General features: G+C 41.5%; 1 pseudogene; it reads right to left on the bottom strand.

The window, feature by feature from the left end:
* Nucleotides 1-8,546: 8,546 nt before the first annotated feature.
* The window catches only part of LOC149208461 (cullin-3A pseudogene), a 94,735-nt pseudogene continuing 77,408 nt past the window's right edge, over nt 8,547-25,873 (bottom strand).

Raw genomic sequence — 25,873 nt, forward strand, 5'->3', positions numbered from 1 at the left:
AAATGTGTCGTGACTAAGCCATCCTCTTTCGAGGAAGCTGTGGAGGATCCCGCATGGGTAGATGCCATGGTGGAAGGGTATGATTCGATTGTCAGAAACAGTACATGGGAGATTGTCCCAAGACCGAAGGGGAAATCAGTGGTGGGTTGAAGATGGATCTAGAAAGTGAAGCAGGCAGCTGACGGGACTGTGGAGAAGTACAAGGCAAGATTTGTTGCCCGAGGCTTCTCACAGATAGAGGGGATCGATTATGTGGAGACCTTTGCACCTGTCGCAAGGTATTCTTCCACACGGACGATTCTTGCTCTCTCAGCGTAAATGGGGTGGCACATCCATCAGATGGATGTGAAGACTGCGTTCCTCAATGGAGTCATTGAGGAGGAGGTGTACATAGAGCAACCCAAAGGTTTCGAGATCTTCAACAGTGAGTCACATGTGTGCGGGCTTAAGAGAGTGTTGTATGGGTTGAAACAAGCACCTCGTGCTTGGTACACACGGATAGATAGTTATTTCACCGGACTTGGATTCTCCAAGAGTGAGGCGGATCCTAACCTATACCAGATTGTGGTGGAGGGTAAGTTGCTAATCATTGTACTTTATGTAGATGATTTGATTTTGACGGGAGATGAGCTGTTGATACTTTCATGCAAGGAGGATCTTGCTAGAGAGTTTGAGATGAAGGACTTGGGCCTCCTTCATTATTTCCTGGGATTGGAAATTTGGCAGCGCAGTGATGGACTATTTGTTTCTCAGGGTAAGTATGCCCGAGAGATACTGGAGAAGTTCAACATGCATGGCTGCAAGCCTGTTGATACTCCTCTTCCTGGAGGTTGGAGGAAGGAGGATGCTACTTCAGCGGAGGTAGTGGATGCCACTGTTTATCGATAGTTGGTGGGGTCGCTTATGTATCTGGTCAATACACGACCCAATATATGCTATGCTGTTAACCAGCTTTCATAAGCTATGGTTAAGCCAACCAATCTCTTCTGGAAGGCAGGCAAGCATGTATTGCACTATCTTAGAGGCACATCAGGATATGGATTGTGGTACAGACAGGAGGATGAGGTGAAGCTATGTGGCTTCACAGATTCAGATTGGGCAAGGAGCCCAATGGATAGAAAGAGCACATCTGGAGGGATCTTCAGTATTGGGTCGACAGCAGTTTCTTGGTACAGCAGAAAGCAGAGATCCGTGGCACTCAGTTCAACAAAGGCCAAGTATATGGTAGCAAGTTTGGCTGCATGTGAGGCTATATGGATGAGGAAGATCCTGGTCGGGTTGTTCGGGTCACACTTGGAGTTTATTTATATTTTTATTTATTTACCATACCGTTTGAGTAAGTATAAAAAGACGTTTTATTTATTTACCATACCTCCACATTACTTATATTTTTATTTGTTTACACCGTTACATGTATATTGTTTTATTTATTTACCATACCTCTCATTTATTTATATTTTTATTAATTTACCATACCTCTTTTATAAATATGGTATTTGGCCCATACGATTCACTTAAATAAAACCTATTCTTGAAAATGGGCGAATAGAAGGTTGTAAGTCCTAATTTCAAGGGCTAAATTTACTTTTTTTACCCTCTCCCTTAAAATAAGGTGGGCTATTTGAGGTGATTTGTAAAAATGTACTATGATACAAAATATTCGCCCACTAAAAATTTAAAACCCCTTAATTTCGCCAAAGGGCGAACATTCGCCCCTAAAATTATCCTTGGATATCTTGATGAAGGCGCTCACCAGGAGCAAATTTGAATACCATAGAGGTAGGATAGGGGTTGCAGATAATCCATATCTTGTTGAGAGGGAGTGTTGAAAATGCAACAAGATGATGGAGCTTAGTGAAAAGAAGTCGCCTTCACTAAGTGGGCCCGCAGGCTATTTTTGGCGCAAAGTCTATTTTTAGACATATGGATCATGGTCTATGAGTTGTAGGATGCTATTTATGGATGATTGGTCATGTTGGTAAAAATAGATGGACCTCTATTTTTAGACATATGGGCGGAGTCTATTTTTAGACTGCCAGTCAAAAAATAGAACAGTCAAATATTATTAGCTCTTAATAATATTTGGACTATAAACATTATCTTATCCTCTTGCAGCACTTCAGTTCGAGCTACGAATGTGGCACATGCAACTGCCAGAAGGAAATACGCTTTTCCTATGGGTTAGTTGAGCTATTGCATGATGGACTTCAGTTAGAACTCAAGTGATTGAGTTTGGTGGAGTTGATTGAGGAGTTGTGTTCAGTTTGACTTAGTTGAACTAGTTGTATTTAGTCTAACTGACAAATACACTAGTGATGAGTGGTGTGAATTAATTATTAATTAATTCACTAATTATTAAATCATAAATCAACTAAAGAATACATCAGTTAACTCAGTGCATGGACAGTTCAGTGGAGACAAGTGTTAGAGGTGGGTGAAAGGGTGAGACTACTATCAGTTGTGACTATAGCTATGCATGAGATTTGCACAATCATTGATTGAGATTGCCAATGAGGATTGTGTAGTACAAGCCAAGAAAATTCGAACTTGGATCTGATCCATTCTCAACTTGGATTGCGCAGTAGAGGCAGGCAAACAGTGGAGGAGATTTGAACCTGTGACTTGTTCAGATCTGAGCTAGTTTGTGTGTAGCATGTGGAGATAGTACTGAGTACTTGTGAGGAGTATTGTACTATGTATTTTTACATGTTCTCTATCATTATAATATACAGATAGTTGGGGGTTTTCAGCTCTATGCTTTCCCCATTACATACTGTGTTGATATGTGTGATTGATGTTTCAATGTGCGCATGCGATTGTTTCTTAATTCCGCAAATTGATGATCAATGGTAGAGGAGGTTATGTATTATGCATGCATTCCACAAATAGTGTATAATCGGGATAATCTCTATGAATAAGTGTTCTATAATTCAAAATTTCTACAAATTTTGTCAGTGGTTTAACTCCGTAAAACAGGTAGAGGCTTTCCTCCACCAAACACACTAAGGAAGGTGCCACCTGTTTAGGCATACCAATTTGTGAAGTCTCTAATCACCTCCATTTCTCCTCGTGACATGCAAGGTGGATCTTCTTCAAAGATAAGCTTGTAAAGAGAGATGATGAAGTTGTCAGTTAATTGTGCCATTACTCCTCGATGACTATAATCCAAAAGGAACTTGCAATAGATATGCACAACAGATTCTCATTGTGTCCATGTCCATTTCATGTAAGGGAATTGTTGTTGTGCATAGATTGCATCCAGTAAATATGCATACATCTAAAACCTTTCTTTCTCACCATCAGGAGGACTCCAAGCCTATGCTACATGGGCCCTCAACTATCAAGACAATAGATTTGACTAGTTGAATGACTTCTCCTCATTCACAACCTAGTCCAATAAGACTACCCACCCTTCAAGAAAGGTTTTCGTGCTCTGCTAACCATGGATCCTGTTAGCACCATGTAATTTAAACTCTAGGCTGAGAAAAGGATTACAAGGGTAACCACAAACCACTTTTAGGCTAAGGTCCAACCCCCCTAGCCTTGGAGAGGGTTCTCTCATGGTTTCATGTTATCAATCACCTAGGGGACTAATATATCTAGGTTTTAGGCTGACTATGAATGATCAGATTTTTTTTTCATGATTTTTCTAGCTGGGAAAAGATTACTTTTTCTCTTCTCAAAGCCGCCCCCGACGTTAGGGACTGGTGGGAAACCTTCTGCGAGCAGAAGGATGAAAGTATGGCCTCACTATTTTTAGCCGCACCAACTTGGAATTCATTCTAGAATGACATCAAGGAGTAGTACTACCCTATCAGAAGCTATGAGGATAAATACATAAAGTGGACCACGCTGCAGCAGGGAAGGGACAAAGACGTGCCGAAGTTTACCAATATTTTTCATACCCTTCGCACAAAGTTGGGTATCAAGGATTTTGAGCTGCATTTGGTACTCAAATACCACGGCTGCCTACACAGGTACATCCAAGACGATATAGAGTTCCTGGACATCTCCTCGCTCATCATGGCATACAAATACGCTGTTAAGATTGAGCAGAAGTTTAAACAGAAGAAGCGAGACTTTTTATCTGAAAATCCGAAGCAAGGGTAAGGCGCCCCCAAACTGTTGAACAAAGGACAAATCCAAGGCAGAGTGGCCCAGGACAACTCGCCAAATCTGCAAGAAAAGAACAACACCGCAAAGCTGAAGAAGGACATGGGAAAGTGGTGTGAGTTCCATAAGAGATCCACTCACAACACAAGTGAGTGTCGAGCCAAGCAGTCACTGGTGGCTGAGCTAAAGTATTTGGAATCAGATGCATGTTCTGACTTTGAGTCAGAACCTGATAAGGGGAATGATAAAGGGAGGCATATTATAGATGCGGAGCCCAACGCCACTGTTTTGACCACGAAGATCCAGAAGGAGGAAACCGAAGATCTAGAGGAGGAGGAACGCCTCTTCCACTCCCAGATGTGGGTAAAGGGCTCCCTGCTACAGTTCATTGTTGACAGCGAGAGGCAAAAGAACCTCATTTCGGCAGAGGTCGTGAAGTGACTTGGCTTAACGACCACAGCACATCCACAACCGTACACCATTGGGTGGCTTCACCAAGGATGAGATCTTCGCATGATCCAGTAGTGTCGCCTTCCATACAACATCAAGCCCTTCATGGATGAGGTATTGTGTGACGTTTCTCCGCTTGATGTTTGTGATGTACTATTAGGCCAACCATACTTATGGAAGTGACATGTTATGTATGATTCAAGGCCTCGTGTTGTTATTGTTACTTTGGGAAATAAGTTGTACAGGATACCAAAGGTAGCACCACCTACCGCCATCTCTTTGGTTGCTGCAAAACAATGCAGTAAGCTCATTTCCAAAATCGGGAAATTTGTTTTCCTGATGATATGCCCTCAAGGAAAGAAGAAGATGGTGGCCACAACCTCCAAACAGGGCCCCTCTGCATGACAACTACATATGGAGAAGGTCGTGGAGTACGAGGACATCTTCACCCCCCCCACAGGGGTTCCTCTACACTGTCAGGTCAATAACTCCGTCGATCTGACCCTAGGTGCACCGCTGCCCAATGGACCAATCTATTGGCGCTCCATTCTTGAGAACGATGAAATCAAGAGGCATATTCAAGAGCTACCGTAGAAAGGTCACATCTGACCGAGTTCATCACCCTATAGGAGCCCGATCGTGTTGGTAAAGAAGAAGGATGGGACTTAGAGACTCTATATTGACTATCAAGCATTGAACAAGATCATTGTCTAGAATAGGTACCCAATCCCACAGATTGATGACTTTTTGGACCAATTGAAGGGGGAAAAATATTTCAGCAAGATCGATTTGAAGTTAGGATATCACCAGGTACCAATCGAAGCCTTCGATGTGTGGAAGACTACCTTTAAAGCCAAGGAGGGCCTGTTCGAATGGTTTGTTATGCCTTTCGAGTTAACGAATGCTCCTACAACCTTCACGAGGCTAATGGATGACATATTGCAACCATTCACCAAATCATTTTTAGTGGTATACTTGGATGACATCTTGATCTTCAGCCAGAGTTGGGAAGAGCACCTCCACCACATTTGACAAGTTCTCCAAACATTGCGACAACACAAGTTATGTGCCAATTTGGAGAAATGCACTTTTGGCATTGGTGGGCTCCAGTATTGTAGCAATAATGCTACAACTCCTGGGGCTTCCTATCTCTAATTTTATCAACCCGGTAGTTCGTACAAACTTGGAAGCGACGGTGCTGTATGCACAAGTACTAGCTCTTGTCGGAGCTGTCACTTGGTCAGCTGGCACAAGTCCGCTAGGGCTCAAGCCAACTTCTATATGCTCTCAGAAGAAGCTTGCTAAATGATGGACGAAGGCTATCTCAAACGAAATTAATCTACTTTGCAAAAATGAACTGAAAGCCAACCAAAACATGGAAACCCTAGTAAACCCTAATCTGACTAGCTTAATCTCTATGATGCAATGGTGCGAGTGCAAATGTCTAAGAATGATGCCATTACCTCTAGTGATATGAAATGCATGAACTTAAACTACTTCCATTGAAAAGAACATTGTTTTTGTATTTTTGCTTAAATGGTTGGAGTGATTATGATTTTGTTTCTTATTAGGGTTTGGCTGTGCAGAGGTGGTTTGAAGGGAAGGAAAGCTTGGGAAAGGTCAAGGGGGCTAGGACAAGTCCCAGGGGATCCCTAGCATCAGTCCACAGAAGTCCACAACGTTCAGGTGCTCGGCAACCGAGTTTGCAGGCTTCTACAGGATGTCTGCAGGGGATCCTACAGGAAACTCGGGAATTCTACAGGATGTTATGAAACGAGGATTTTGGAGGACGGATGGAGGGAAACAAGTGGAGGAACGAGTATGGAGGTGAAATAGGGGTGTATGGGAGTTCAAGACTTGGAGGATGGAGTCGAGGAGTGACGCAGATGGTGAGATTTGCTCAAGGGAGAGTGAAGCAATGTTGCACAAAAATTAGGGTTTCGGGAGCGAATGGAAAACGTGAAGCAAGGGTTCTAAGTAGAGGGTGGAGTGGATGGTGTTGATGGAGAATAAGCAGATGAAGGAGTGGTACAGGTGCTCTGCAAGTCATTTTTCCAATCTGAACCAACAAAGACTTATGAATTCAAAGACCTAGTTACGTTGACCTAATTTGCTAGTTGTTAGTAAAGATAATGAACAGAAGTGTGACCTGCAATGAAACCATGTATTTTAACTCATGCAAATAAGCAAATGAAAGTTTGAACTTGTAACCAACTTCTACACATGAAAATCAAACACTAGTGATTGCATGGCAAAGCAAAATCAGTGTTTTTGTGGGCAGCAAAGTCATCTTAGTCACAGCTCCTGATCCCACTGAGGGAGAGGTGAAACCACAGATGTTTGTTGGCCCTTTTCTTGAAGCTTTTTCTGTGAACAACCTATCAACTAAATCTGAGCATGAGAAGCTATTTTACTCATCAAAAAAACAAACTAAATAACAAAACAAAATAGCAGATTTTATTCTAAGAATGCAGCAAAAACACATAAAGATAATCAAAGGAGGTACTGGGTGCTTGAGATGGGCCCAAACCCAAGAGCTACAGCCTCCCAAGAGAGATTTAGAGCTGGTGCAAAGCTGAATTCATCTTTATTAATCAAGAATGAAGAGTTACATCAAAACTGTCCACAAGGAGAGCTTGAGAATGAGCTGAAAGAAAAGCTAATCTATTGCATACAAATCGAATTACAAAATGACTACAACAAGGCTATGAAATCACTAACTACTAGCTACTATCTACTGGCTAACTAGCTAACCAAATTGACTAACTGAAATGAGGTCTTAAGCCCTCTTATTTATACAATTTGAGGCCCCAACAGTCCTCCTAAACTTTAGGGACTCGGCTGCCCAAAACTTGGAGTTAACAACAGTCCTACTTGACTTGCTTGGATGCCCTTGTGCTGATTGATTCGGTGGACCTTGAACTCTGAGCTGATGGTGGAGAATTCGAGGTAAGGGCCCATAAATGAAGGGGACACCTTCCTACAAATCCTCTAGCTTGTTCTCCCACGAATTTGGCTGCCAAGTGCTCATTAAGACCTTCAATTTTGTCTCCAAGTTGACCAAAAAGGCTACACAAAGCACCGATTAGACTTGTTGGCATAATGACTAACCAAATTCACTCTATTAACATAAAAATAATCAAAAACATGCTATAAACCAATGAGAATGGTGGATTAAGTCAAATTAGGAGATTGAATGAGCCCAAATAATTGTCCATTTTTGGGGCTCATCATCACCCCCCTACTGAAAGTGTTGCTCATCCTCTGAGCAACCAATCTCTCTCCTCATCTTTGATGGCCCTGGTGGCTTCTTTGGCTAACATCTCGGCTGTTTTCTCCTTTGGCTTCCCTCTTTTCAAACTTCCTGTAGAAACAGTTCGCTGGCTTCCTGTAGAAACAGTCCTTTGTCTTCTTGTAGAAACAGTCCTCTGTCTTCCTGTAGAAACAGACAGCACCACTGTATCTTGCCAGCTGGGTTGTGGCAGCCTTCATCTTCTCCTCCTTTCTGCTCTTCTTCCTCACTGTCTGCTGCTTTTCTTAGTGAATCCTCAGCCTTGTTATGAGTGCATGAGTATATGCAATCATATGGAAGAAATGGTGCCCTTGGCATTTGTGTTATTTTACCACCCCCCGCTTTGGCCTCAACAGCTTGTCCTTTTCCTTCATTCCTCTGCCTGTTCCTTCTGTGGTGGTCTTTCTTGTGCTTGTTACTTTCTGAAAACATTGCAAAACACTGGAAGACAAATGAAATTGAGGCTGTGGAAACAACAAAAGAATGGATAAGACTGTATGCAAGTGGGGCCTGACATTCTACATCGATTCATTCAATAGTACTGTTCTAATGTGGCATTTCTGCGAATGAACAGGCCTTGTATGAGTGGGCCATCTTGCAGATGACCCACTTACATGAAGCCACAAAGAAGTACTTATTCTAGTTATTTCCAGTGTGTGACTACTTTCTAGTCCAGATCAAGATTTCGATATTACATCTTTCTCTTTGATCTCGAATGCGAGGAGAGATGTTGTGCATTGGGGCATTCACAACTATCGATGATGACATGAATAGTTGTTCTTCCATCTCTACATCTTATTTCTACCTCTAGTGTTGAGTGGTTCTTTTCTTTTTGTGCGGCCACTGTTCCTATTTTCACCTTGTAAAACTTGCTTGTGAAACTGTCATTGAACTGGAATGTATCTTTTTCACCTATATCCCTGCCCATAGGTTCTTTACGCAGTACATTTTCCCTTTACACAGGCAAGAGATTGCAAGCACCTTTTCAGGTCTGCAACTAGGATATCTGTTGCCTGTTCAATTTCTTTATAGCTCAGACAATCTGCTGAATTAAACAGCATTAGAATACACATCTGATAAGTGGAAACATTAAGTTCATGTTTCCTAGATTTACCAAAGGTTGCTTTTAGGTCTGCAGTTCCCATGTTAGTCTGCCATGTCAATCTCCGACTAGTGTGTGTGTTGAGATGGTATCCCCTAAACCTTTCACACACAGCCCAGATTTCTGTGGGCAGGTTGCAACATGCACATGGCTGTGTTGGCCATGAACCTGTTGTGAGAACTTGCACGGCCAAAGTAGGCTCTTTGCTGACTTTATTGGAGCCAGCCAGCAATGCATTGAAGCCTTGCATAGTGTCCCTGGAAGTCTTCATATCTGTAAACATACCTTCCAACTTCGAAGTGAACTGATAACCACATTTTGTCTTCAATTTCACAATTAGACTCCTCTCAGCATCATCTGAAACAGTTTTCCCTTGTCAAGTATTACTTCTACATCCTCTTCGCTGACTCCTTTTAGACCCTTCCGAAGTTTATCATCAACAAACAAAGAAATATATTCTGGTGACATTGTATCCAAATTAATGAAGAATTCAAATGATGAATTCAAAGCATTTTGGAAAGTTTTATCATTGCTAAATGCCATGCTAATAATTTTGTCATACTTATCAAGAAGGTGTTGCACAAAGTCAACTGAATCTTTCAGCGTCTCTGGAGTTCCATGAGTACTTGTTCATTTTTCACTTTGTTGCACAGGTACTTGTAAAAAAAATTCAAAGCACACAGAGAATGCAACATGCACGGATTTAAGCAGTTGAGAATTGGTGGTATTTTTGGGATAACAAGAGACACCTTTAGAAGTTGAATTACCTTTTAGATGGTGGTTTACAGTGGAAGAGATTGTTACTAAAACCAATTCTTATCCCAAAGCTTGCAAATATTCAGTTCCATATGATGATGACAGTAGACTGGATGATGGAAGGCTTGTTTATGACTGCACCACAGAAAGTAGCCAAGACAAAAAGATCAGAGTTAAGGCATCTCAGGGTTGTATGTATTGCATTGGTTGTTGTCAAGAACGTGGAGAAACTAATCAGCGGATGGTGAGAGTCAGCCGAGCAACTTTAATTGAGGCGTGATTCACGTGAGAGAGAGAAGTGGCCAAGTGTACATGGCCTCATGCAACTAGAAGTGTTGTTCCTCACTGTGGTGTAATTATGAACTGTAGTTCTCTGCCTGTAATCACTCACCATTAGTTGCACTGGAGTTCAAACGGCCAACACTTCCTGTTTTCTAAATTTCCACGTGAGTCAACTGTCCACGTGTACTGCGTGACTGCCGGCTGAGTTCTAGAGAAGACAATCAGCTTAACCTTGCTAATTCGTGTCTTAATCCCACCATTCCATTAATTCATGCAGTTTTTAAATTAAATTTATGCAATAGAGGAATGAGTTTCAGTCACATACCTCGAAGTTGAATGGCTGCCGTGAGCTTTTTGCTGCTGCCTGCTCTGATTCTGCTGCTGCATGCTTAGTTTTTCTGATTGCATGTGGCTTGGCTGCTAATCCTTGATTGCTTTTCCTTGTGCAGGTGTCCTCTGGCCGGATCTGAGCTGCATGCAATTGTTTCCACGTCCAGATCTGCACCTTCAAGCTGCTGCTGCTGCATGGTCACAAAACCAGAACTTGTTTTCGCCATTGCTCTCAAACGGTAAACCAGATTGATCTGAAACTCGGTGAGCATGTTCCTATCATCATTATGCATCTCCCATAGCAAAATCGTGATCAATGGATGCACGGATTTCGAGAAAAATGGAAAATGGCTGAAGATTTCAGAGCTCGATTTCTTGGAAACCGTGCATCGGAATCGGCTGAAACTGCTTGGGTAGGTTACCATTACTCACATGCATATCCCCATGAAACAGGTTTTGAAACGGATGCACGGATATGGAGAAAATGCAAAAATGGCTGATGGTGATGAAGGCTGATTTCTTGGAAACCGTGCACCGGAATTGGCTGAAACTGCTCAAGCATGTTGCCATCACCCTTGTACAATTCCCCATAAAACAGTTTGTCAAATGGATGCATGGTTTTCAAGTTATGGCAAAAACAAATTTTGTTCTATGTCTTTTTGCTTCAAGGCACTTTGCATGTGTTTGCATGGAAGGGAAAACTGAGCTTGGGCTGTGATGCAGGTATGGAGATGATGGAGGAGGAGTTGGAAGGTTGCATGAGGACTTCTGAACCCTTGAGAAAGCTACCATGTTTGCCAAACCACTTTTTGAGATCCATGTCTAGTTTCCCACAATTTCTACAGGAAGTTCCTGTAGAAGCACAATGAGAAGCACAAGGAGGTGGAAAAAATGATGGAGAAAGGCAAGGGATGGACACACAAGTGCTTGTAGGCCTAATCAACAGATTCCCACCATTAGATTCACTTTTGAAATTGGATTTGGCTCGTCCAAAGGTTCTACAGGATGTTTCCTGTAGAAATACAGAGCTTCCTGTAGAAGGCACAAGAAAAATTCCTTTAACCTTGATTTGAGTGCTCCTCCTGTCATGAAACATCCTTCTTGCAACCTGCAATGTCACTGCTGCAACATGAAATTATTCAATGGAGATTAGCTTTATTTTTCTTTTCTTTTTCTCTTTTTTTTTTTGAAAAACAACTAGGGCGCCTCATGGAGGTTTTCACCCTAATTGCCTGCGTTGGGCGCCTCCAAGGGAGGTTTTCACCCAAAGATCTTATTCCCTTTCATTTTCTCTTTTTTTTTCCAACCCATTGACCGCCTCATGGAGGTTTTCAATCAATGAGCTAATCTAAGGCACCTCCAAGGAGGTTTTCACCTTAGATTTTTATTTTTCTCTTATTTTCATTTTTTCCTCTTTTTTTCTTTTTTTTTTCTCTACACTACCCTACTTGAAAAACAAAATCATTTTCAAGTATAAGAATACTTCCAATGGAGCCATGTGCAAATCGAGATTAGAGAAAAAACGATGTGAAGGATCGAAATGCATGCTTGGACAAGTATCCAGATCTCAGAGACCAAATGATCTGGCGTTGAAGGGATCAAACAGAGCTGAGGAAGAAAGTACTGCTGCAACTTAGTGACCTTCTGAAACCATATCTCAATATAGCTTTGATATCCTTGGTTCTTTTGCTGATCTGGATCATTCTTCATGTCACCTTCTATCATGACCTTCTGATCTTCCTCTTTTTGTTGATCTTTCTCTTGAATACATGGAAGATTTGATGGTAACCATGAGGGAACTCTCTCGATCTCTGATTCTGATCTCTTCTCTTCATCAAGTGCAGCCCATGGTTCTTTGATCTCCTCTTTGGAATCTTCTTTTTCCTTTGGTCCTTCAATAGAATCTTTGTTTTGCAACACTCTTCCTGAGCTTTGGTGAACATCATTGAGCTCAAGAGGAGTCATTTGCACATGTTGTGCCTCAGATTTGCAATGGGGTTGAGCTGCTCCATTGTGTGGTTTTGGAAATGGTACGGGTAGTTGAGTGGAGGTGTGAAATTGAGATGGAGATGGATGGCATTGTGGTTGGGTAGGCATTTGGGGTTGCCTTGGTGGAGGAGGAGGCGATGGTTGTGGATGAGCAGGTGGTGGAGGAAAATGAGCGGGATGAGAGTTGTACTGGGGCCTCCACTCCTGATAAGGTGCATTCCACTGAGGCTGTGGCTGAGCATAAGAGTGAAATGAATGAGCAACTGGTTGGGTATAATATGGATCTGTGAAGGAACAAGGAGGAGGTGTGAACCAGGAAGGATGAGCAGGGGGACCCCAAGAAGGCATGAAAGTGGCTTGGTAGGGGTCATAATAGGTCTCAGGTGTCCCTTGCAGTTCCTGCTGATAAGATCTAGGTTCATGCGGCCAACTTTGGTTCATATAATAGAGTGATTCAGTGGCTCCCTTGGCTCTTTGATATGCAGCTTTGATTCTGGGCAAGGAAGGGCACTAATCTGTAGGATGGTATTCTTCACAGATGAAACACACTTCTAGGGAGTGCATTGGACATTCATTCCTAGGATGCTTTCTAGTGCACCTAGGAAAAAAGATGACCAAAGCCCTCTTGGCTTCCTCTTGCTTCTTTTGGATCCGCAAGGTATCCAGTTGCATGGCAAGAAACTGCCTCATATCACTCTTGAAATCTTTGATCTGATTTTCAAATTCATCTTTGGACAAGATGTTGCTCCCAACATCTCTACTTGTAGCCATTTGCTCCAGAGGAATGTTTTCTTCTTCTTCTCCCCTAGAGGTTCTTTAAATATGCCTTGATGTCCACCCAGGGGTTCTTCTTAGTCACAACCATCGAAGAAGAGAGAAGGTTGGCTGTGTGAAGCAGTGGGGGGTGTTGTGCAAATATTTTTCTAAATTATCTCTACTCCTACAAGGCATGAAATGAAATCTTTTTGGTTGATTTTTGCTTTTTTCTACTTCTACATGCAAAACTGAAAAAAATTGAACTGCAACTAACTATCTTGCTAAAATGAAAATGCAGAATTGAAATGAAAGCAGGAAAGGACTAATCTATTTTGCTCAAATCAAATTGCAAGAATGAAATGCTAGGCTACACTTGCAAAATTGAAATGCTACCCTACGCTTGCAGAAATGAAATTGCGGAATAGAAATGCTAATCTATGCTTGCAGAAATGAAATTGCGGAATTGAAATGCTAATCTATGAAAGCGGGAAATGCTAATCTACTTTTGCATAAACGAAATTGCATAATGGAAACGAAATAAACTACTTAGAAGAAGATTGTAGTGGAAAATAGAAGAAAAGCGACAATCACCAATACTCTGACGCTTCCCCGGCAACGGCGCCAAAAAGATGGTGGGCTCCAGTATTGTAGCAATAATGCTACAACTCCTGGGGCTTCCTATCTCTAATTTTATCAACCCGGTAGTTCGTACAAACTTGGAAGCGGCGGTGCTATATGCACAAGTACTAGCTCTTGTCGTAGCTGTCACTTGGTCAGTTGGCACAAGTCCGCTAGGGCTCAAGCCAACTTCTATATGCTCTCAGAAGAAGCTTGCTAAATGATGGACGAAGGCTATCTCAAAGGAAATTAATCTACTTTGCAAAAATGAACTGAAAGCCAACCAAAACATGGAAACCCTAGTAAACCCTAATCTGACTAGCTTAATCTCTATGATGCAATGGTGGGAGTGAAAATGTCTAAGAATGATGCCATTACCTCTAGTGATATGAAATGCATGAACTTAAACTACTTCCATTGAAAATAACATTGTTTTTGTATTTTTGCTTAAATGGTTGGAGTGATTATGATTTTGTTTCTTATTAGGGTTTGGCTGTGCAGAGGTGGTTTGAAGGGAAGGAAAGCTTGGGAAAGTTCAGGGGGGGTAGGAGAGGTCCCAGGGGATCGCTAGCATCAGTCCACAGAAGTCCACAATGTTCAGGTGCTCGGCAACCGAGTTTGCAGGCTTCTACAGGATGTCTGCAGGGGATCCTACAGGAAACTCAGGAATTCTACAGGATGTTATGAAACGAGGATTTTGGAGGACGGATGGAGGGAAACAAGTGGAGGAACGAGTATGGAGGTGAAATAGGGGTGTATGGGAGTTCAAGACTTGAAGGATGGAGTCGAGGAGTGAAGCAGATGGTGAGATTTGCTCAAGGGAGAGTGAAGCAATGTTGCACAAAAATTAGGGTTTTAGGAGCGAATGGCAAATGTGAAGAAAGGGTTCTAAGTAGAGGGTGGAGTGGATGGTGCTGATGGAGAATAAGCAGATGAAGGAGTGGTACATGTGCTCTGCAAGTCGTTTTTCCAATCAGAACCAACAAAGACTTATGAATTCAAAGACCTAGTTACGTTGACGTAATTTGCTAGCTGTTAGTAAAGAGAATGAACATAAGTGTGACCTGCAATGAAACCATGTATTTTAACTCATGCAAATAAGAAAATGAAAGTTTGAACTTGTAACCAACTTCTACACATGAAAATCAAACACTAGTGATTGCATGGCAAAGCAAAATCAGTGTTTTTGTGGGCAGCAAAGTCATCTTAGTCACAGCTCCTGATCCCACTGAGGGAGAGGTGAAACCACAGATGTTTGTTGGCCCTTTTCTTGAAGCTTTTTCTATTAACAACCTATCAACTAAATCTGAGCATGAGAAGCTATTTTACTCATCAAAAAAACAAACTAAATAACAAAACAAAATAGCAGATTTTATTCTAAGAATGCAGCAAAAACACATAAAGATAATCAAAGGAGGTACTGGGCGCTTGAGATGGGCCCAACCCCAAGAGCTACAGCCTCCCAAGAGAGATTTAGAGCTGGTGCAAAGCTGAATTCATCTTTATTAATCAAGAATGAAGAGTTACATCAAAATTGTCCACAAGGAGAGCTTGAGAATGAGCTGAAAGAAAAGCTAATCTATTGCATACAAATCGAATTACAAAATGACTATAACAAGGCTATGAAATCACTAACTACTAGCTACTATCTACTGGCTAACTAGCTAACCAAATTGACTAATTGAAATGAGGTCTTAAGCCGTCTTATTTATACAATTTGAGGCCCCAACAGTCCTCCTAAACTTTAGGGACTCGGCTGCCCAAAACTTGGAGTTAACAGCAGTCCTACTTGACTTGCTTGGCTGCCCTTGTGCTGATTGATTCGGTGGCCCTTGAACTCCAAGCTGATGGTGGAGAATTCGAGGTAAGGGCCCATAAATGAAGGGGACACCTTCCTACAAATCCTCTAGCTTGTTCTCCCACGAATTTGGCTGCCAAGTGCTCATTAAGACCTTCAATTTTGTCTCCAAATTGACCAAAAAGGCTACACAAAGCACCCATTAGACTTGTTGGCATAATGACTAACCAAATTCACTCTATTAACATAAAAATAATCAAAAACATGCAATAAACCAATGAGAATGGTGGATTAAGTCAAATTAGGAGATTGAATGAGCCCAAATAATTGTCCATTTTTGGGGCTCATCAGGCATGACCTAAGTTCAGTATCTGGGATACATTATTGATGAATGGGGGGTGCATGTGGTTCCAGCCAAGATCCAAGTCATTCGGGATTGGCCATCTCCAACCACTCTAACAGAGCTCCACAGCTTTCTAGGTCTTGCCAACTTCTACCGCAAGTTCATGTTGGGATTTTCTCATATCACTTGGCCCTTGAGTCAAGTCACCAAGGGAGGAGCGAAAGAAAAATTCTTTTGGTCTAAATCTCAACAGAAGGCATTCACAGAGTTGAAACATCGCCTCTTCTTGGCACCAGTGCTCAGATTACCAGACTTGCAACAACCATTTGAGATCAAGACAGATGCCTCTGACTATGCTACTAGGCTAGTCCTTACTCAACACGGGCATCCAATGGCATATCATAGTGAGACACTTTCAGACACAGTCCGGAAGTATCCCACTTATGACAAAGAGATGTATTTCATTGCGCAGGCTTGCCGACAATGGAAACATTACATTTTGGGGAAGGAAATGGTCATCCACATAGACGACCACCAGCCCCTATAGCTCATCCAGACCCAAGGGAAGTTGCAGAATGATCGCCATCAGAAGTTTTCCACATACATGCACCAATTCCATTTTAATATCAAGTATAAGAAGGGAAACAACAATAATTCTGTTGATTGCCTCAGTCGACCACAGATCATGGCATTAACCACCGTGCTCAACTTTTGTGGGCATGAGACTTCTGATTGGCCACTTCTCTACAAAAGCAACCCAACATTCAGCCACACATACCAAACACTCTTGGAGGGTCAGCATGTTCCACATTTTCATTTCCAGGATGCCCTGTTATGCCACCTGGGTCACCTTTGTGTTCCTTCAAGCGAGCGTGCCTAGATGATTTTGGAAGCACACTATAGTTGGACTGTTGGGCATTTCGGGGTCAAGAAAATAGTGGCAATACTGCAGAAGTATTTCTATTCGCTGAATCTTCGACAGAATGTCGGGAAGTACATCAGATCTTGCACTGCCTGAGCCATTGCCAAACCAACCATCAAGAAGCAAGGCCTCTATACTCCATTGCCTATCCCTAGTCAACCTTGGGAATTTATCTCCATCGATTACATGTTGGGCCTTCCTTCAACTAAGCATGGGAATAACAAGTTTTTTGTGGTCGTCGACAAGTTCTCAAACATGGCCTTTATGGCGGCCTGCAAGAAGAATATCACAGTAGAAGCCACTACTAAACTCTTCTTTGAACGAGTGTGGGTACACTTTGGGATCCCACGGTCTATCATCTCAAATCGGGACATTAGGTTCCGTAGTACATTTTGGTCCAGTCTCTGGTCAATGCTGGACACCAAACTCACTAAGTTCATAGCCTTCCATCCCTAAACTGATGGCCAGAAAGAGGTTATCAATAAGATGATCGTACACATTTTACACATGTACAACTCAAAGCATTCACACACGTGGGATGAGAGCCTCCACTATGTTCAGCACAACTATAACTAGGCTCTCCACAACTAGACTGGCCACAGCCCTTTTCAGGTGGGATTGGGATTCCAACCACTATGTCCCATTGATGTGGCCATGCCATTTATAACTACTCAAGAAGATTCGGCTCATGTCCAGTCCCAAAAAGATAAGGCAAACAACTTCATTGAGCACATCCAACATTCTACCAGCAAGTCCATGACATTTTGGAGAAATCAAATGCCAAGTACAAGCAGCGACATGATCAACATCGGGTGCCACACAAGTTTTAGGTGGGCGACAAAGTCTGGTTGCATTTGTAAAAGGAACGCCTTACTAGAGCCTATCAAAAACTCAGACAACTCTGCTATGGTACTTACACCATTGCCAAGGTTGTGGGATACAATGCATTTGAGCTCACCATTCCCCCATTCCTTGGCTTGCACCCAGTGTTCAATGTGGACCGCCTTCGGCCATACTTTCCACCATTACTAGACACATCCAACATTGCAGAACAACTCACACCAACAGAGTTAAATCCAGATTGCATGGAACAAGCTACGACTGATCGGATCATGGATATGCAGATCAAGCACACTCACCAGTAGAAGATCCAACTGTATCAAGTTGTCAAAATAGGCTAGCTCCTTCACCAGGGCAAGTGGCTCACTAGGGACCAAGTTCAGCAGAAGTTTCCTCATCTTGTGGAGGAAATCAACGCAATGGGGACCATTGCTTCCAAAGGGGGCAGGAATGATCCATGTGGATATCGGTGGCCACCCGCTAATTCCACTTGGACCCCCACCATTGTTTCTTTCAGTTTTTTAGTTTCCTTAATTGTAGCACAGTTTACTATTTTTAGCAGTTTTTCGGGTCTTGAACTTCGGGAGTCGTTTTGAGGCCCTAAACGACATTTTTTTGGGAAAACTGGGAGCAACATGGGTCAATGGACCAATGTTGCTCACTCAAAAGTTGTAGTCCTCTAATAGATCCTTCTAACAAGGTATTGTGTGCGTCAAATAAAGATCGTATGCCAAAGTTACGACCCTGGGAAGTTGATGTACCAATTTACCCAAACGGGGCCCATAGTTTGGCGTTTCATCTCCTAGGGTTAGGTTTTTGGATTTTTATGGTTTTCCATTGTTTCTCAACAATAAATAGGCCTTAGAGCCTCATTGTAAGACAGTTCAGAGGCATGTAGCCGCCACATCTCTCCTCAGAGATAAGCTACCATCGCCCGAGCTAGTTTATTTCCATTTCTGTTTGTAAGCATATTTCAATATTTTACATTAATGAAATGAAGTATTATTTCTATTGCATCTTTGTATTTATGGTTATCTCTATAATTTTTTGCGTTCCTGTTTAAATCTGGATCACCGTTTGAGGCACTTTATGGGTGGAGTTGTAATAATCTCATCAGTTGGAGTGATCTAGTGAATAGGGTGTTTAAGGAGTTTTAGGTTGGGAAAAATGTATACTTGTGCATCAAGCCCAAGAAGAGGTCCTTGAGGATTGGATCATGTGCCAAGTTGGCACCTCAGTATTGCGGGCCTTTCAAGATTCTTGAGAGGATTAGATCGGTAGCCTACTGACTTGCACTTCCTCTAACAGTGAAATTCCATGATGTTTTCCATGTGTCATTTCTTAAGAAGTATGTTAAAGATGTTGATCGTGTGATTGACTATTCTGTATTGCACGTGGAACCAGAAGGATAATTCCAATGAGAACCTCAGTGCATTTTGCAACAAAACATGTTCATGCCCCAAAACCGAGCAATCAAGCAAGTTAAAGTGCAATGGAAGCACTTTGGGCCCGATGAAGCTACATGGGAGATGGTTGATCAGATGCGGACTATGTATCCATCTATATTAACTGGTTGAGTGAATTTATTTTGATATATGTTTTGATGTTATGCTTTGGATATGTCTATATATGCATATGTATGGTGTAAATACCACATCGAGTTGTGTTACAAATCTCCAATAAGAGGTATGGTGTTCATGATATGTTGGTTATGTTTCAGCATATGGATATGATGTAACTGTTGTATCGAGCTATGTTATAAATCTCCATAGGCAGCATGCGTTTGTTGGTTTATAAGTGTCATTGAAAACCAAGGACATTGTTCCCCCAAAGGGAGGGTTCTTTAATAGCCCTGGTTAAAAATACATGTAATAAATTTAATAAAGGAAAAATAATACCAGGGTCATGGGACATATCTTCCAAGATGAATGTTGGGAAAAACATCCTAGTGGGTGTTCAATTGGTTTATTCTGGCTAGGGGGAATTGGCAAAGGCAACGGAAAAGGCTTTGAAAAGGAAAGGAGACATTAATTGGTATTTTATTTATGAAAATAATGGAAAATAGGAGAAAATGAAGGTGAAAGGTCACAAGTTGCATGTGAGGAGGAAATTGAAGGAAAGTAGAAGAAATTAAAGAAAATAGAAGCCTTAATCATAAAAAGGCTTTTGAGGATCAATTCATATATTTTAGTTGGTTAACCTTTTGTCAGTTCATTTTTGGAGCTATCTCTCTATTATCTCTACTCTCCCTTACTCTTGTTCACTTAGAGCATTGTTGGATCACTCTAGCATTGGAGAAAGGAAGGCAAAGGAAGGACAAGAAAGAAAAGGAAAGAAAATATCAAGCAAGGAAGAGTTGGATCAAGTGGCTACAATGAGATTTCTTTGCAGGTATCATGTTGAATGTATGGTTTCCTTGCTATTTTTTCATGCATGGTACAAGCATGTGTTTGTTTGGTTCACTTGTTTTCATTGGCATGGTCTTTTCCAGGTGTGACAATGGTTTCTAGTTTACCTTGCCATTTCCAGATAGCCATGGTGTGGTGGGTTTCTTTTACTTGGTCGAGCTTTGGATTACTGGATGGTTTTCGAATTGGGTCAGGTGGTCTTAGGAAAATTCCTAAGGGCCTAGGAATCCCTTGACCGGTAATAGTGGAATTGTGGTAAAGCCTGAGGGTGGAGATGAAAAAATTCCTCAAGGTATTGGTGAAGAAATCTATAGGCATCTAAGCTTGTTTAGGGACTAGTGATCCCTTGACAATTTTTGGCGGGATTGCAATAAAGCCTGGTTGTATAGGTGAGGGTTTCTAGCCTATGAGTCCCTTGACCGCTTTTTCCAATATTGCGGGAAAGCCTTAGGAAGCCCTAATTTTTTTTTTGTGAGTTCCACATTCATGCTTGTAATATGGCATGCAGGTGATTGGCTCAAAGAAAGATTTGTTTCGGCCCAATCTATGGTCGGTTAGTATGTCGAAGTACCTGACTTGGTTGGATTTTCATAGGTTAATAAGAGATATTTTCCTCTCGTATTTTATGAGTAAATGTACTTGTTATTGTGTTTATCATGGTTGTCCTATCATTGTTATTATTTTGTTTATATGTTGGTTATAAGCATGTTTTTATGACAGATTCAAGTTATGGCTCTTATCATGTTTTGATTGGTAAATGAATGGTTATTGAATGCATGACTTAATAGATGTTATTGTAGCTATATCATAAGAGGGAATTAGACCTTCTTGATGATTCCTAGATAAGTTTCAGATCTCTCTATTCCAATATGTAATTATGACCTATAGTGTTACACAAAATATTGTCACCATGACTTTCTGCAGTCAGCGTGAGTCTATCACCACTCATACTGTCCTCCTTTGCAAGTATCAAACCTCAACTCTTCATGTCAAGCTTTAAAAATGAAAGAAAGTCCTTGAAAATCAATAAAACTCTGGTTCCACACTTTCTCTTACCATTACCTGTGGTCCCGCACCCCTTGGTTATGTTAGCTGCAGACCTGCCTGCTCTGTCTCTAAAGGAGTGGGTGCGGACCCCTGTAAAAGTCAAAAAGGCACAAGTTTATTCTTAAAAACTCACTTTGGGTTAATTTTGGATGCTTCTAGAAGGAATCTTGATGTGGTTGGTTCGCTCCTAGGTGGTTCATGCATCCCATAACTAAAGGAGCTAACCCCTTGATGAGAGGAGCTTATCCCTTTGAAGGAGGACTCTATCCCTTTGAAGGTGGACCTAGTAACTTCCCTCCTCTGCTCTATAAATTGAGGCATTGGGCTGGTTGCTAAAGAGGTTGAAAGTTGAACATTTTTTAGGGTAAATGCTGTTGGAATTGAGACTTCCTAGTTAAGCTTGAGAGGAGAGATTACATACCTTTTGGCTTCTTTGGGAAGAGAGTGAAACTTGTCAAAGTAGAGGAGATTCTTGCTGGACCCTGGGAGGAGCTTGTACAGCATCAAGGCACCAAGGTTGTAAAGTTCTTCTTTGATTAAAGTTAATACAATCAGATTCATTTTTCTCAATAAATTGTCTTATATGATTTATTTCATGAATTCCTTGATCATCATGATAAATATGCTTTATTATATTGGCTATGCAGGTGCTATTTAATATGTGTGCTTGTTTGTGTTTGCAGATTCTTTAAAAGGGAGCTCATTTGGATCAACGGAGTGTGGCTTCCACAAACTAGCACTGGACCCGAGGTAGGCCTAAAACATCTACTAGCCTTTATTTATAAATTGCATATTTAGAGAAAGATAGAATTTGTTTGGTTTGCTTGTCGCTAGATATCCATAGATACTAGGGAGGTCGGTCTTGTCTGCAAGAACAACTTATCTGGCTGACAAAATGGCGACTCCGTTGGGGACTTGAATTTTTGGTTTCTGCCTTTGCTTTTGCTTTGAGTTGAGAAACTGTTTCTCTGTTTCTGGTTTTTGCTTGCTGTGTGGGATTGGGTAGCTTTTGTAGATCTTGAATTATTTTTTGTTTTTCACGCTTTTGGAAGAGGACCGCACCCTCTGTTTCTAACTCAGTGCGGACATCCCCACACTTTTGCTTTACATACAGAGCGATACCGCACCTGGGTACACTGGGAGCCTGCGGACCCTGTCAAAATTTTGAAAAACTTAAAATTTTCTCATTCAGTCATCTTAGGATTTGTTTGTGTGTTTTTAGCCTCTGCACGTGTCTTGTTAGAAACTTTTTGTAGGTTAATTCCATTGGCATTTAGGTTTTAGGTGAATTTCTAGAAGCTTTGTGTGCCTGGCTTGATTTTTGTTTGGTCTTTGTAGTAACTCAGACCTTAGAAGCCTTAGAAACCTCAGATCACCCTGGTTTTTGCTGGTCTTCTTATGAGTCTGACCGATTTGTAAAATCTGCCCTTGTTGAGGAATACATCACGTTTTTCTCTTTGCAAAGTTTCGAAAGAACTTGTGTTGAAAGTTTTGGATTTCATTTTTAAAAAAGAAAACAAAAGTTGGTTGTTTTTTATTAATTTTTTATTCTAGACAAATTAGTCCTTAGTTTGCTCATAACTAAGTAAAACATCCTTGAAAATAAATTTTGTAAGCTTTTACTTCAATTAGTTTTTTAGAATTTATAGATCTCAAGATTAGATTTTTCTATAGTTTTGAGTGTTTTATAAAAATAAAAAATCTCTTTTGAAAAAAGTTTGTTTTTGTAGTATTTGAGTGTTTGAAAAGAAAGGGAAATTTTTGTGAGCATAACTAGTTGTCTCGTTTTTTAGTGTATTGGAAAAGACAAAAAGTTCTTCTTTTTATTTGTTTGTTAAGGAAATATTTTTTTTTCAAGCATTTGCATTCTCAACTCTTTCTTTAGCTAGAAATTCATTGAAGGGAAAGGATTGTTTATCATCTTAAGTGCATTTTTAGTGTTTTGGAGTCGAGTCTTCACACCATAAAGTTTCGTCTCCGCACCTTTTGACTTAAGAAAAAACCAATAAAAATAACGCTTAAAGTAAAATCTATCTAGTAATCTTTTTATTTCTAGGGCTCTTTATCACCAACATAGCTTAGGCTAGTATCTTGGAGTAGGGAGTAATTAACTCTCCAAGATAGTAAAACAAACAAGTAGTTGGATCTTGCGGTAGGAGATAAATTCCAATTGTTACATCTATGCTCTGGGAAGCTCCTCTTAAAGGAGTCAAGTACAAGATCGTGTCTGAACCAGTGGGGTAATCAATCCTTCCTCATTGGGAATGATACAGGATATACACGTATTAAAAATGGTAAACCTCGGATTAACCATTGTCGAGGAGCCTAGGGTCACTTGTTGGTAAACCTTGGATTATGTCAAGGAGCCTTCAAGGGGATTGAGCTTGCTACTCTGCCCTTGCGTGTGTATCGGATCATAGACTGTTCCCCCAGGTAAATTTGTTTCCGTTGGTAACCATAGTGACCATAATCTATAGGATTCTTTCCTAAGGTGACGGTGGAGGGAAGATCCCACTGTACCTGGAGGAGACATCGGCTAGACTCACTTGGATTTTCTGGGGGGTTCCCTTCACTCGAGACGGTTTAGTGGAGAAACTTGTGCCAGTCTATTCATTAAGCAGGTTTCCGGGGTAACTGTTCCAACCGCCATTTCTGTATTGAATTCTGCGACGTTGGATTTCATCACCAACTAGTGTTTTCAGTACGGAAAGTTACTGTTTGTGTGTGGTTTGACCTCCTAGATTCTTTAGGCGTGTGATTCAAAATTTCTTGGTTCTTTAGAGACTTTAGGTGGTTTTCATTGAGATTTTTCTTTGTTTGCGTGTGAAGTAGCTAAAATATTTAATCATGGCTGAATTACCGAGGAAGTCCCGTAGACTTCGGGGCCAACCTCCTGAGTTATGACCAAGCCAACTTGAAGGGCTACAAGTCCTTGTAACTCCTAGTGACAGTAGAGTTGGGTCACCTGAAGAAGGAGAGTCTTCTTTAGTTGTACATCCTGATTATCAAGTGCAAGCACCAGAGTATATTATTGAACATGTTTCTTTTTCCGAAGTTACTGGTATTTTTTCTTCTACTAGTGAATTAGCCGAGGAACCTGAAATATCTGAACCTGCTGCTACTCCAACATCAGGATTTTTCTCTCCAACTTCCAGTGGTCCTAGTTCACCCAGGGTAGAAAGAGTTATTACCCAAAATCTTCCTTCTGGGCTTATTGCTATTGAAGAACTTGTTACTCCGGAAGAAGGTATACCTATCCCTGAAAATCAACCAGCTATAGAACTTAGGTAGCGTGAATCAATCTTTTACAGTCCACCTAGGAGAGATGCTTGGTATCTTTCATTGACCAATTTCTTGGAAAACCCGGGACTAAGTTTTTCACCACCTTGCATTCCTTTTCATCCAACACCTAGGGGTTATTATCCTCCTTTGAATATGTCGAGACAGTCGTCCATGTTTTCTCAATCTCCAGAAACATTTTTATATGGTGGTCCTTTTGTTCCCTCTGGGTATCAGTCACTTACTGGTACTTTTTCGGGAGCATCTCCTCAACCTGTTGAACAAGGGTTATTAACTGGTAATAATGGAACTAAGCCGTTGAGTGTAGAAGATATTCTTATGATGTCAGGTACCATTCCAAATCCGCAACCTCAAGGTGGCCAGTTACCACCTGGGGGGCAGCCTCAAGGTCCTCAATTATCGCCTGGGGGGCAACCTCAAGGTACCCAATTACCGCCTGGGGGGCAACCTCAAGGACAGTACATACCTATGGGGCAATACATTCCTCAAGGTCAACCCCAGAATCAGTATGTACCTCAAGGTCAACCCCAGTATCAATATATACCTCAAGTTCAACCCCAGTATCAGTACGTGCCTCAAGGTTATCAACCTCAAGGTCAGTACCCAACCCAAGGTTTCCAACCACCTTCCGGTCAATCATTTGTTCAAGGAGCTGGAAATGTACCTTTGAATTATCAACCCTACCCTCAACTCGGTTATGGTCCTCAATTTGCTCAACCTTCTATGGGTCCATACCCTGGAATGAACTTAGTGTGGGATCCATCTCAATCTCAATAGATCTTGCAACCGAATGTGCAGTTGTCATCTCAGTCTGGACAACCCTTGGTTTCTGGTTCAACCCAGCAACCTGTCCAGCCTACTATTCAAACTTCTGCACCTTCTGTAGTTTCTCAGCCTGGGCCTAGTTCACCTCGAACTCCGCCTCAAACGACTGCTGCAACTGCTGCAACATCTATTCCATCTACCCCACCTACTTCTAGAGTATCGACAGCTCCGGTTTCTACTGTTCCTGCATCAATTCCTCAAGCATCTTTGCCTTAGTCTGGACCCACAATTAAGACTTCAGTTCAAATTCCTGTAGGACAACCTGGTCCAAGTACGGTTGTCACAATTCAACCTCAATTTACTTATCAACCGTGCCAGGGACAGTACCAATTCGGTCCTGCTGTGTAGAACCCAGTCTATTAGTATCAACCGTACCCTAGATATACTTATCAGCAACCTCAACAACCCCAGTACGGTTCGGTTAATCCTGGTTTTCTGGGAGGATATAATATCCCAAATGCAATTCCAATTCCTAGTTATCCTGGATATCCTCCTCCTGGGGCTGGTCTCATGACCCAGGGTTTTAGGGACCCTAATCATCAGTTACCATTCATTGCAACTTTGGACTTGCCTGACTTGTCGCGCCTTACGAACGATCTGATTAATTATCTTCCGTTTTGGCCGCCAATGCCGAATAAGTTGCCTAGTGATATTCCTAAGTTTGAAGGTAAATCAGGAGAGGATCCGTCGAACCATGTGATG

Source organism: Pinus tabuliformis, chromosome 1_2, assembly GCF_031772625.1.
Source record: "Pinus tabuliformis cultivar Carrire ecotype Pingquan chromosome 1_2, CPIR1, whole genome shotgun sequence".
Lineage (NCBI taxonomy): Eukaryota > Viridiplantae > Streptophyta > Pinopsida > Pinales > Pinaceae > Pinus > Pinus tabuliformis.